This window comes from Rhamphochromis sp. 'chilingali' (genome assembly GCF_963969265.1).
Source record: "Rhamphochromis sp. 'chilingali' genome assembly, chromosome: 11".
Classification (NCBI taxonomy): Eukaryota; Metazoa; Chordata; class Actinopteri; order Cichliformes; family Cichlidae; genus Rhamphochromis; species Rhamphochromis sp. 'chilingali'.
In genome coordinates this window covers 10415820-10429175 of record NC_137938.1, presented here as the reverse complement: position 1 = coordinate 10429175, position 13356 = coordinate 10415820, and the positions used below count along the sequence as shown (strand labels likewise).

The 13356-nt window shown below is 39.6% G+C and overlaps 1 protein-coding gene across 1 annotated transcript in view; it reads right to left on the bottom strand.

The window, feature by feature from the left end:
- The window catches only part of LOC308405456 (transmembrane protein 65-like), a 41022-nt gene that overhangs the window by 18686 nt on the left and 8980 nt on the right, over positions 1-13356 (bottom strand). The gene's annotated exons all lie outside the window — the stretch shown is intronic.

Genomic DNA, 13356 nt, shown 5'->3' with positions numbered 1-13356 from the left:
GCTTCCAAAATAAGGGTTAAAGTGATGTCGACATATAATAACTGTTGCCAAACAAGCTTATCGGGAGACTCGCCATCATACTGATTAGCGTGAATGCATGTGGCGCCAAACAATTAGAGCCGAGACCCAAAGATTCAAATATCTGCCACACACAACATACAAATACAAAGTTTACTGAGATTTCATTAAACTTTGATACTGCGACAGCACAGCTGAACTGAAACTGAAGTTAATGGGATGCAACCTCTATCTGGATTGCAGAGTAAAATTACTGTCTGACTATATGCCACATTTACTCAACAGCCACTGAACTGTGATGCAGCACAATGACCTGCTGTAGAGAAATAGATAATTAAATTGGTTTTAAGGCTAAAGACACAAGACAAGAGGACTTCTTCTGCCGGTCCAGTGAAATTAGATTTATTGCCATGAGGTGAGTGGAAATGTTAGTCCACATAATGAAGTCTGGTCTGTCATTTCCAGGTGTTATTGCACCACTGCAGGGTAAACCAGGCTGGAAAGGTTTGGATTATTAGTAGTGAAGGTGATTCAACTCCAAACAAACATACTCCTTCATTCCCTCCTTGGACCTTTTCCATTGATTTACAAGCTATTAAGAACAAATACAAAACAAATATTATAGTCAAGTACTGATTTTTAGGGAGAAAACTATTAACTTTTGTTTTTACTTAATTAGAACAAAAAAAAAAAGCTTGAGCACAATTTAATAATTTTCAGTCACTTAATGGATTTATTTATGTTACAGTTAAGTTTAGAAGTTTAAAAACTGAACCTGGTCGATCACAGAATGAACGGGAAACTAAAGATAGCTTTCTGCCTTCTTTCCTCCACCCTGTGTGCCTCCCCCCACCCATTGCCACCCATGTTCAGTGTGACATTATGAGCTCTACAGTCTTCAGTTCAACTCCCGGCTCATGCAGCTCACAACAGATGTTCATCAGCAAAGTGCATACACAGACACACACTGACCTGTCAATGCTTCCAGTTTGTGTATAAAGAAATATTATTATCCCATTTTCCAAGTTTCTGGACAATTATGTTGCTTCCACAGGCATCAACCATCCAACTACAAGAGATGGAGATCTTATCCACGGAGGATGGTTTACTTCCCTCCAGAAACCATTTGTTTCCATTTATTGCTCATCCAGGGGCTGCTTCAGGATTTAATTGAAGACCTTTCAATGATCATCAACATCAGTGAGGCAGTAACCATTAAACCTTCTTGGTACGCAGTTATCCTCACCTGCCTTACAACACTAGCATTTGTTAGAAAATGGAACTTTTCTGTAAAGAAAGATGCATCAGCGTTTTAACGATATTCCCCCACTTTTTCATATTTCAAAGCAGTGTTTAACACCACCCTAAAACTATCTGCTCCCTGGTGAATACCCACCAGCGTCAGATGGATGAATTGCACATAAATCAAAGTGGTGAAGGTCAGCTGAATCAGTCCTCAGCTGACGCCGGTGCAGCAGTGTCAGGTCATGTGCTGTGAAGGGCTCAGACTGCGTTCAGCATGGCTCTGTCTCAGCCTTCCTTCCGTTGGCTGCTTTATTTGTAACATCTCAAAACTTAAAAAAAATCTAAAAAAAATCTAATGAATCGGTTTACTTCCACACAGAGACTGATCTTCAGGATATTTGGATAAAGACTTGAAACATTTATTATCTCTCTTTTTTTTTTTAAGTTTGTGCATGTAGAATTATTTAATAGCTTTACATATTAAACCCAAGCAAAAAGAGGGACTGATTCAAGGATTTTTCTTATATTCAGGAATGGGGGCAACGGATCAGAAACTGATACAGCATTAAATCTGCATTAGAAAACACTGGGCATGACTTTTAGGCTCATCACCTCTCTATTAAATAAGATACAGTGGTTCCAACATAAAAAAATTTTTGTATTGGGGAACTTTTTGTAGTTTGTTAAGTATTTTGTTAAATGAAGCAAAATATTGTAAAATAATGTTGCAAATCATGCACTGCAAGTTAATTTGTGTCACGTATTAGCATCAAAATATATATTAAAATATACTTAAAATATAAAGGAATAATAAAAACATAATGGAAAAAATTATAATAATAATACTTAATTTATTAATTAGAAAAGTATTATTATATGGCATAGTCTACAAATAGAATTTATATTTTATGTTCATTATCTAAATCAGCAGAAATAATTAATATAAAACATTTCTTTTATTGCAATGTCCTATTTAGAGTATCCCAGATTAATATCATTGGGGGTACTGGGGTGGTAATTAAATTTCGAAAGCTGGGGCATGTCTGGCCCCCGGTGCCCCCCTTTTAGATGCACCCCTGGAAAAAATGCTGACTCTCTTGATGTGTTCAATTTCAAGTTGGAAATCAGAATTTCTGAGTTGCCAGACGAGATTTTAAAGCGAAACACCCCCTCAAGTCAGAACTACAACTTGAATCAGCAACACCAACCCCACTTAACAATCCAAGATGGTGGTGGTACAAAAAACTTAGTAAGAATTAAAAAAGAACAAAATGTAGCGATTTTGTGTGTAGACTGCATTTCCTTAGAGAATAACACATAGTTAAATTATTTATTTAATGTAAAGCCCATTAACTTCAGTTATCAGGTATCAATAATCCCTGAGTCCACAAAATTAAAACATTATCAGATTTTGAGGTGTCTGGCCCCCGGTGCCCCCCTTTTAGATGCGCCCCTGGACAAAGTGCTGACTCTCCCGGTGGGTTCAATTTGAAGCTGGAAATCAGAATTACTGAGTTACCAATGCAGATTTTAAACCACAACGCCTGCCTCAAGTCAGACTGAAAGCTTGAATCAGCACCACCAACCCCAACTTAACAATGGGTCGTAATAAGTCGCTAACTATAACTATGAAGCAGAATCAGCTCCATCTGATAAAGACTGTGTTTACACATAAACAGACTACACATTTCAGCATTCTGGTCACAGATGATGCTGTTTGCAAGATCAGGTATAACACCTGTGTGAATTTGGTAAACTATAAAACTCTGTCACTTGTTCACATGAATTTCCTGTAAATCCTAAATCTAAAAAAAGCTACTACTTTGAATTTGCTCTATATTTCAAAAGTCATTGCATAAGTGGTAGCTGGTTTGGCTCAACCCACAGATTATTTGCTTTGTTTTGCTGCTTTATTCCTCCCTCTATGAGAGTGTTGCTGTGATCTCAGAAGAAGGCGAGAGGAACTCGCAGTGTGTTGTCTTTGTTTTGCTTTGACAAATGGCCACACTCTCTCAGTGCTGGTACAGAATGAAACCAACGTGTGAAGAGCTTAGTTTTGTAAATGGGAGATAAGTATGAAGAAAAGAAAAAGCCAAACAGCCTCAGCCACAGGAAAAAATAAGTTGAATAAATGTCTGTCAGTCCATTCTGCATTTCGTTTTTGTGCGTAGAAATGACAAATACAGGCACTGTGAATTTCAGCTTTACTCTGAGAGGGTAAAGCAACAACTACTGCAAGGACATTTCTGCATACGGCAGTTCAATGCAGTGTTGTGTGTGTGTGTACCTGTTTCTGTTAGTGTGCATGTCTCGCATGTTATGTACTAAAACATTATTGGAGAGAGTCTCGATTCTAGAGGGACGTGTTTCTGTATGAATCTATGTCATTGTATTGTATTGTGTGTGTGTGTGTGTGTGTGTGTGTGTGTGTGTGTGTGTGTGTGTGTGTGTGTGTGTGTGTGTGTGTGTGTGTGTGTGTGTGTCTGGGAGAGAAAGAACAAAGGTTCAGCAGAAGAGGAACAATTGAAGGCTGGAGCCATTCATCAGCTGCACAGCACCTTGCTATTCCCCTATGATATATGAGACAGGAGAGAGGAAATTACACAGCACAAAGAATGTGGACCTGGTGGACAGGACCGTCATTAGCAAACACAAAATGGGAACAATTTTTTCTTCCTTGGGGGAGGGGGGCACTTTTTACAGAAGGATGAAGATTAGGTATCATAAAAAGTAAAAGACAATCAATTAAATACTCAAAGAAATCTCAATAATAATAATATTTTTCTTTAACTTTTAGTGCCCTGCAATATGCTTCTGAATGTTAGAATTCATCCATTGAATGTCAGAGAAGGTATCATGAAATGGACTGATTATTGTATAGTGCTTTTCTACTCTCGCGGAGTACTCAAAGCGCTGTATACAGCACACCTCATTCATCCCTGCACTTCTAAACTCAAGTGCAACTAATAAACATTCTCACACAATCACACTCCGATGAACGCATCGCAGGGCAATTTGGGGTTAGTATCTTACCCAAGGATATTTGGCATGCAGACTGGGGGAGCCAGGAATCGAACCACCAACCTTCCAATCAGTAGCTGATTTGCTCTACAACCTGAGCCACAGCCAAAGCTGTTTACTTGCCATTGGGAGCCAGTCTGCCAGCTACTTAGGCCCAAAAAATTCTGAGTGACCCAATGCAGTCCAGAAAAAAAAAAAAAAAAAAAAAAAAAAAAGAGTCCTCAGCTTTTGTTTTCAACATGATCTGTGAGAGGCTATTTCAGTTTTGCCCAATTTGAGGACGACAGTATTGGCCTTTAGCAACTCGGGGGAGGAACTTCTAAATGTCATATCACAACACGAATGTCTGCTGAGAGAAAATAATGAGTAGTTTCTCATTAAACGCAGAATTACCCTGTCAGTTTACTTCTGCGAGAAGAAAACACAAAGCACTGGAGCATGAACCTACACAAGCAGATGCATAATCCAGGACTTTTTTCCCTCTGAGCTCATTGAATTCTAAATGGCAGGTAGAAAAAGAAATACAGCTTTCTGTTTCCTCAGTGACGATTTAGGGAGCTGGCAAAGCCCTGAAAGAAAACTCAGAAACAGACAAAACCACCACCAATCCCTGCAAAGATCCCCCTGACAAATGGAAAACCACTGGAGAAGAGAAGGAAAGCAGGAAGTGCAGTTTCAATTTTGCCTTTGATCGCCCAAAAGTTCACATTGGAAGCAGTGTACAACGGCTTTACCTGTACTTAACATTAAATGGCAACTTCGTCAGGTACACCTGTTCAACCGCCCTTATCTCCAGTATCTTATCAGCCAATCGCAAAGCAGCAACTCAGTGCATTTAGGCATGCAGACTTGGACATAACGACCTGCTGAAGTTCAAACCAAGCATCACAATGGGGAAGAAAGGTGACTTTGAACATGGCGTGATTGTTGGTTCCAGACAAAGTAATTTAGAAACTGCTGAACTGCTGGGATTTTCCAGTGGAACTCTCTCTAGTGTTTACAGAGAACAGTCTGAACAAGAGGAAATATCCAGTGAGTGGCAACAACTGCCTCAAAGTGATAGGAAGACAAAATTAACTCAAATAACCTCTTGTTACAACCCGGGTATACCTTAAAGAGATGGGCTACAGCAGCAAAAAACACTCCTGGTGCCACTCCTGTTGGGGGAGAACAGTTCACATGGGCTCAAGCAAAATGCAATAACAGAAGATTGGAAAAATACTGAGTCTCAATTTCTGCAGACATCCAGATACTAAGGTCACACTTTGGAGTGAACGACATGTAAACGCCACAGCCAAACCAAGTAGTGTTGATGAACATGTCCATCCCTTTATGACCACATTGTACCATGTGGCAAAGCTCAGATCAGCTCAAACTGAGTTTTGAACATGGCACTGAGTGATTGTACTCAAATGGCCTCCATAGTCACCAGATCTCAATCCAGTGGAGCACCTTACAGATGTGGTGGATCAGAAGATTAACATCATGGCCGTGCAGCTGTCAAAATCTCTGAGGAATGTTTCCAGCAAATTGTTGAATCTGTGCCGTGAAGTGTGGTTTGTCTGTGCAGGTGCACAGCAGTTCAACTGCAGTGTTAGTTTTAGCTTTTTTAGCCAGTAAGGTCATATTTTTGCTTGGTGTCAGTCATATGAAATATATGTCCACTATGCAACAAACTGGTCTTAGATATTTAAAGCATGTGACATAAACCATCAAACACATTTGTAATAAATCAAAGGAGCTTGCAAAGAAAAGCGTCTGGACTGGCATCTGGGACTCTCCACCATTTGACCTTAGAACTGAAGAAGCTTCTCGGATGAGAGGTGAAACGTCTTCAAGCAACTTAAAGAAGTCCAGACGCTTTTCTTTGCAAGCTCCTTTGACTACGATGACCTGGATGACTGAGAACCTTCACAGACATTTTGCAATAAATCAAAATTTTAATCTGAAAAATGTCAAAAAGTGCAACCTGGCGTAATCAGTACTTTTCTCAAATAACTGTAAAAAGTTTTAAAGTCTTAGCTACATATTCTCCTGCTCCCCTCCAGCTCTGCAGAGCATTTTACCATCTTTCAGCTCATTGTTTGGTTTTTGTTTGGCCTGCTTTCACTGCTTGTCTTTTAACCACTGATTCCAGACACAGCAGGCAACCAAAAAGACGCCTGCACACTACAAAAACCAACAAAAAGCACAGATGCACCAAGTTTATAGTTATCTTGTAAAAACGGTGAAATATTTAGCATCTAAATGGTCATTTAAATTCTATTTCACAGAGGAAAACCAAGGTTAGCGAGTTGCTTAAAGCAGTGAAGCCAAACCAGCAAACCAGCAAATACAGGGCTGGAGAGAAATTAACCTTGATAAGCAAGTGCTGACTTGAGCATTATGGGGGAATCGGCAGCCATAGTCAGCCAGATATATCTCTAAGGGACCAGGTAGAAACCAAAGAGACATTCTCATCCGAGTACAAAAGTAAAGCATGGAATGACAAAAGCAAAGAGAAAAGCTGCTTGGAGAAGACAAAAGGTAAATATGCGGTGTCTTTAGAGGTTGTGATACCTTGTGAAAAAGACATTTTTTCCATCCTTGTCTTTTAAGCTTTTGACCTCGTGATGAAATGGACAGGCTGGCCACAACAAACTCCACCTTGAATGTCAAACACACCCCGCTGTGCATAATATTACCTGAGCTTCTGTATAATTTGATTCATGGCTCGATCCATCTGCCTAGACTTCACAAAAAAAGAGCAACCATATGCAGTGATTTTCTGCCCCGCTTTTGTCCTCCCCGTATAAATTATAAAAGTTCCCGATTGGCACCAGGCTGAAAGACAACATCACAGTCTTTTATTTTTAACTTTATTCCCCTTTTTTTTTTAGACTAACCCTCGACTTTCTCCTTTACAAGGACTTGCAAGAGGAAGCAACTTCATGTAGTACAAGGGTCACAGCTGTGGAAAAAAAATTACTACGTTGTTTTTGCCATTTGCCCCCAGCAAACAGCAAATGTATTTGAGCCTTTAGGCAGGTAAAGTAACTGACAGGAAGGGAAGCAGGAAAAAGGGTGCCATCAACAATCTGTGACGTACTGAGCATGAATGATAAGAAAATCTGGCACTAAACAAGTCCAACTGCCAGGTTTAGAATCTATGAGTAGACAGGTGAGAACAGGTGTGTGTGTATGGAAGCCCGTTTCCGCCACTAAAAAAAAAAAAAAAAGGATCCATAACTCAAAATTTTGAGTTATTTTCTTGAAATTTCGAGTTATTTTCTCGAAATTTCGAGTTATTATCTCGAAATTTCGACATATTAACTCAAAATTTTGAGAAAAGCAACTCGAAATTTCGAGTTAGCGCTGCCAATCAGTAATCTACGTGAATGACGTCATTTCCATGTTACCCGGAAGCTGAAGCCCTCAGCTACAAATGCTACAGCTAAGCTACCGGTATTACATCCAGTCGTGAATGCACAGATTGCTGAGTGTTTTCAGCCTGGCTTCACAAATGATGTGTTATTAGCTGAATCACATGGTGTTACTATCAGCAAACATACTTTAATTTGTTGGGATCCGTTTTTGAGTGCGCGGTCCTGCGCCATATGCTTCCGGGTAACAAGAAAGCGACCTCATTCACGTATATTTTTGATTGACAGAGCTAACTCGAAATTTTGAGAAAAGTAACTCGAAATTTCGAGTTATTTTCTCGAAATTTCGAGTTATTATCTCGAAATTTCGAGTTATGGATACTAGCTTTTTTTTTTTTTTTAAGTGGCGGAAACGGGCTTCCATAGTGTGTGAGTGGGCGGGAAGGACAGGTGCCTGGGATTGGTACAGTCTGAGGACATCTAGTGGCTGCATGGAGATTTTACACAGCAAACAGCCACTAGATGGCTCAGCAACATCATCTTAAATCCAAACAGGATGATTAGCCTTAATTCAAAGACCAAGCACATGTCATTAACCAACCACAGTTCGTCGGTAAAAAGCTGCAGGAGTGTTTGCCCAGTTCCAATCCTGGATGCTATTACTGTTCAGCAGCTTTTGTCTCCTTTGCACAATTAAGCTTCAACAACCTGAGCCAGGTTTACTGTCTGTGTGCTGCTGTTGTTTGGATAAAGAGCTTGAAGTGCTCAAGACAGCATGCATTTAGCCATCAAACACATGTATAAAACCCTCTAGACTAAGCTTTCAACCCACTTGTGGAGGCTAAAGTGGTTTAATTAGCTAACTGCAGCTAATTAGATCCATCAGTAAGAGTGAGCAAAATCAATAGTCTCATTATGGAAATGGAAAGCCTGTTGTGGTAAACAACAGTAAACTGGTTTAGTATAATTAACCAATAAAAAGACCTGATTCAAAGGTAATACTGACTCTAGTATCGCTTAATGTTTGGGATGCATGCTATAAATCGTGGCAGCTGATTGGAAACGTTTCCAAAAACCACTTACTTTGTCTTACTGGCATGTTGAGACTGATTAGTTATTAATGGCTGCACCTCTGTTGTTGGCAGCAAAATCCAATTACTCCATAAACACAGTACTGGAGTATCTGTGTGATGTATGGTGTGTTTTCAGTACATAAATTATCTGTCACAGAGACAACTTCCACAGGACGGTTACGGGCCTCCCTCTGTGATGTGTCAGTAACCAAAATAATTCATCAGTGCTGCTTTCGACTGACGAGTATCAGCAGGATGGCAGCGTCGCACCACTGATGTGGTAATCTGCGATCATGCTTCGTCGCAGTAGGTTAAACGCCACCTGGGAGCGCCACATCCCAGCAGCACGTTTGAATTTGCATCACTATAATACTGTGTGAGAAATTCAAAGGTGCTCTCCTCTGTGTGTTATCCCAGGTAAGATGGACACAATGTAAAAAAAGGAAGTGAGAGGGCACGGCTTCTCCTTTCCACATGAAAGGTGAAGTGAAATATCAACGTGCTGTCTGACGGCAAAAGATATTAAGCATAAAAAAATAGTAGGTATATAGATGCCCCATTGAAATGTAGTAACCTGTGGAAAGAGGATAAAAGCTTCGATCACCTATTTGTTATTCAATCTGCTTCAGTCGTGCCTTGGAAAGAGCTGCTAAAGAAAAAGAACCAGTTTTTGAAAGGAAGCTTAATTCGATGGCACTCAGACTTGAGGGGACAAACAAAGCAAAGTCATAAAGATCATCGAGCCGTCTCCCATCCTCTTGCTGCTCGCTTGCCTCTTTTGCATCTCCAATTAAGACTCCCTCCTTTGCGCCATAGAGGCAATTTCCCCTCTATCTCATCTCCTCTCGTGTTATAATGGGCGACCGTGGCTCAGGGGGTTGGGAATCGCATCTGTAACCGGAAGGTCGCCGGTTCGATCCCTGGGCTCTCTGTCCTGGTCGTTGTGTCCTTGGGCAAGACACTTTACCCTACTTGCCTACTGGTGTTGGCCAGAGGGGCCGATGGCGCGATATGGCAGCCTCGCTTCTGTCAGTCTGCCCCAGGGCAGCTGTGGCTACAACTGTAGCTGCCTCCACCAGTGTGTGAGAGTGAATGAATAGTGGAATTGTAAAGCGCTTTGGGTGCCTTGAAAAGCGCTATATAAATCCAATCCATTATTATTATTATTATCTCTTCACCAGCAGCCCTGTGGGCAAGCTAGGAATATAGTAGACATCACAAAGTGGCTGAACAGTGAGGATGACAGAAGTCCAGAGGAGCTCCAGAATGATTCTGTTTTTCTCCATCTTTGCATGCATCTGCTGTACTCCTGACATTTTTGGTGAACAAAAAACTTTATATGCGAATCTATGCTCCCAGTGGGAGAGGCGATAGAAACAAGGTTTTCTTTAAACCCCCCAAAATGTGTAGAGATGAGCATGAAGATACGGATTCAACTATTAATTAATGTAAAGAAGGTTTCAGCTGTAACTAAATCTGCCTTTTTAGCAATGTTGTTGGAAAATCCACAAGGCAATTTCAGTCACAGGCTTACTATAATAGACACAGAGTGAGTGAGTGAGTGTGTATTAGTCTTCAAACTCAAACTTCAAATATTTATGTAGATCCTATGTTTGTAACTTGATCTATATCCACAGCATATAGATCATATATGACATCATCGTGTTGCCTAGGAACTACCAATGGGCTAGAATGACAATTTTTTTTTTTTAGGAGATGAACAGCATCTCCTGTATCGATTTAGTTTTTTTTTAAAATAATAATCTATCACTCCTAACCAGTCATGATGGATGGCTGCCCCTTCCTGAATGTTATTCCTCCACTTAAAAGGGAGTTTTTCCTTCCCACTGTTGCCAAGTGGTTGCTCATAGGGGCCTGTCTGATTACTGGGATCATTGTAGGGTCTTTACTGGACAATATAAATTGACTGTGACTTGGTGCTATATAAATGAAATTGAACTGAGTTGAAATTACTTTCCTGGAACAGCTTGATATTTAATTTCTCCATCAAGTATCAGTTTACAAACATTATGATCAGGCCAAACAACACTGCTGCATGGGGATGTACTATTGATATAATGATCTTATTATGACAATAACAGTGAACTCAAAACTATGCTTACTGAACGAGACAGTGAAAAAAATGATTACAGTACATCAGACTTTCATTTTTCATAACTAAATATCCCCGTGTAGTTGTTCTTTTAATATTTCTAATATTTAAATTTGCAAACACCATTTAAAAACAACTCTAAAATCTATATGCAATCTGATCAATACGATGCTCCTGCTACAACACAATGCTACAATGCTTTATTTGTACATTCAAAATCTTTATTTGAGGTGAATGGTTGTCAGAAAGGTTATAACTCAAAGGCTAATTCACTATTTTAATTTCTTTTGATGTCATGAACTCATTTTTCGGTTCTCTCTTTCTCTTTTATTTCAAAGTTTTCTTAAAATGATGAAATTATTATTGATGTTCCTGTTTGATAAACTGGAGTCACAATGCACCAGATTATTACTAGTAGAGTATAGCACTTCTCTCCATCCTTTTAACCATCATCTAAACAACTCAGCCTTTAACACAGTGTCTGCATTCCTCCGCTTTCTCCGTTTGTTCTTGTTCCAAACTGAACCTCTGGAATAGACCTTAAATGCCCCTCATGAGTAAGACCTTAACTACAAATTGCTCCTACTTAAATGTTTCTCTTGAGAGTTGTGGAGATGTTAATTCACTATTTTCCATTAAAACACCTGGTAAACTTTTCTCAGGAGAATTTTATAACAGTAAAAAGAAAACAGTGATAATTTTGGACAGAAAAAAAAGGGAATAACACCAAAACAATTAACTTTTAACCGTGATCAAACTTGAGTTTGCTGATTTTCCAGATAAGCCCATTAGTATATCAAAAGTATAAAAGGAGAGCGGATATAATCTATTATAACAACCGCATTTGAAATAAATGCTAATGTTGCATTTATTATCAGAATCAGAGAAACTTAGTAATCCCAGAGCCAATTGAGTTGTCATAGCAGCAAATATACAACAAACACTCATATAAAATGAGTGTAGAAACAGAATTATGATAGATAAATATGTAGTAGGAAACTATTTCATTATTATTAGTCTTATTTATCCAGATAAAAATCTCACTGAGTTTAAAATCTCTTTTTTCAAGCGAGAGCTGGCCAACCTGAAGTTACAACAAATGCAACAAAACCAATAAAACAAATAGAGAAACGGACACAAACATGTGAATCATATGCAATAACTGATCATTGAAAGCAGTCACGCTGACCAAAAGACCTATTCTGCTGTTCATTTAAAATCGACTTGCACTCCCTCACTATAGTTGCGGCCAGTGTTGGGAAGGTTACTTTTAAAATGTATTCCATTACAGATTACAGAATACATGCCCCAAAATGTATTCTGTAACGTATTCCGTTACGTTACTCAATGAGAGTAATGTATTCTGAATACTTTGGATTACTTAATATATTATCATGCTTTTTACAACTACGTGAATGTACTATTGCTGTGATTTATTACTGTTACTGAAGGTCCGCGGCACCGAACTGGACCTCTGACTAATACGGTTCCGTGTCGGGCTCGTAGCCGAAAAATAGCTTTAGTTTGTTGTGTCAGTCAACTTTGCTAGCGAGAGACAGAGAGAGGCGTTGAAAGGCTGCTCCAACGGAACTTATTGTTTCGGAGGAAAACACGAACACGGTGTACAGTCGAGTCTTAATAGCTTACTTACAACTGGGCTCATCGGGCACTCTTCTTGGCTGCAGTGGTTATTATTATATTTACATGCTTCCAGCTCCCGTTTTTGCTCGATGACAGCTCATACTTTTCCACTCGCCTTTTTCTCCCTCCTCGCGCTCACAGACACATAACGTGTATGGCAGTCCATTCTCCCTGCAGCACGGACTACACTGCCCATGATGCTACATTCTTTAGAGCTATACCTGTAGCATTCTGCCTATTAGCTTAGCACAACAACAAAAAGGCGCTCTCTCACCCAGGAAACACGCAGAGAGAGAGCGTCACCCTGTAACCATGGCAACCGTAACGCTGCCACCTGTAACAACAGAAGGTAGCTGTCAAACAAAACCCAAACAGTCCTGACCCGCGACAATATGAAACCGGAAAGTACTGCCGTGTAATCCATTTATTTCAACAAAGCAACTGTATTCTAAATACCACCTTTTTAAACAGTAACTGTAACGGAATACAGTTACTCATATTTTGTATTTTAAATACGTAACGGCGGTACATGTATTCCGTTACTCCCCAACACTGGTTGCGGCAATTTCCGGAAATAGGGGCAGTGTATTTTAAATTCTTTGCATTATATTGTGAGAGCGTGGGCTTTTCTGGTTGTGGTTTCAACCCTGGACACACAAACAAGAAGGAACCAGCCCAAGCAGAGATTTAGAGATAAAAACCAACCACTGGACGAGTGTGCAGATATACAGATGTAACCAGACAGTCATGTGTTTAAATGTTCACTATATGAATTAAAAAATAATGTTGCTTGATATGCTCTAAAAATCAATGAATGCATGTTTAAATCAAAAACTACAGTTCCCTTCAATTTCCTACTTGTCTTTCCCCACATCATCATTAT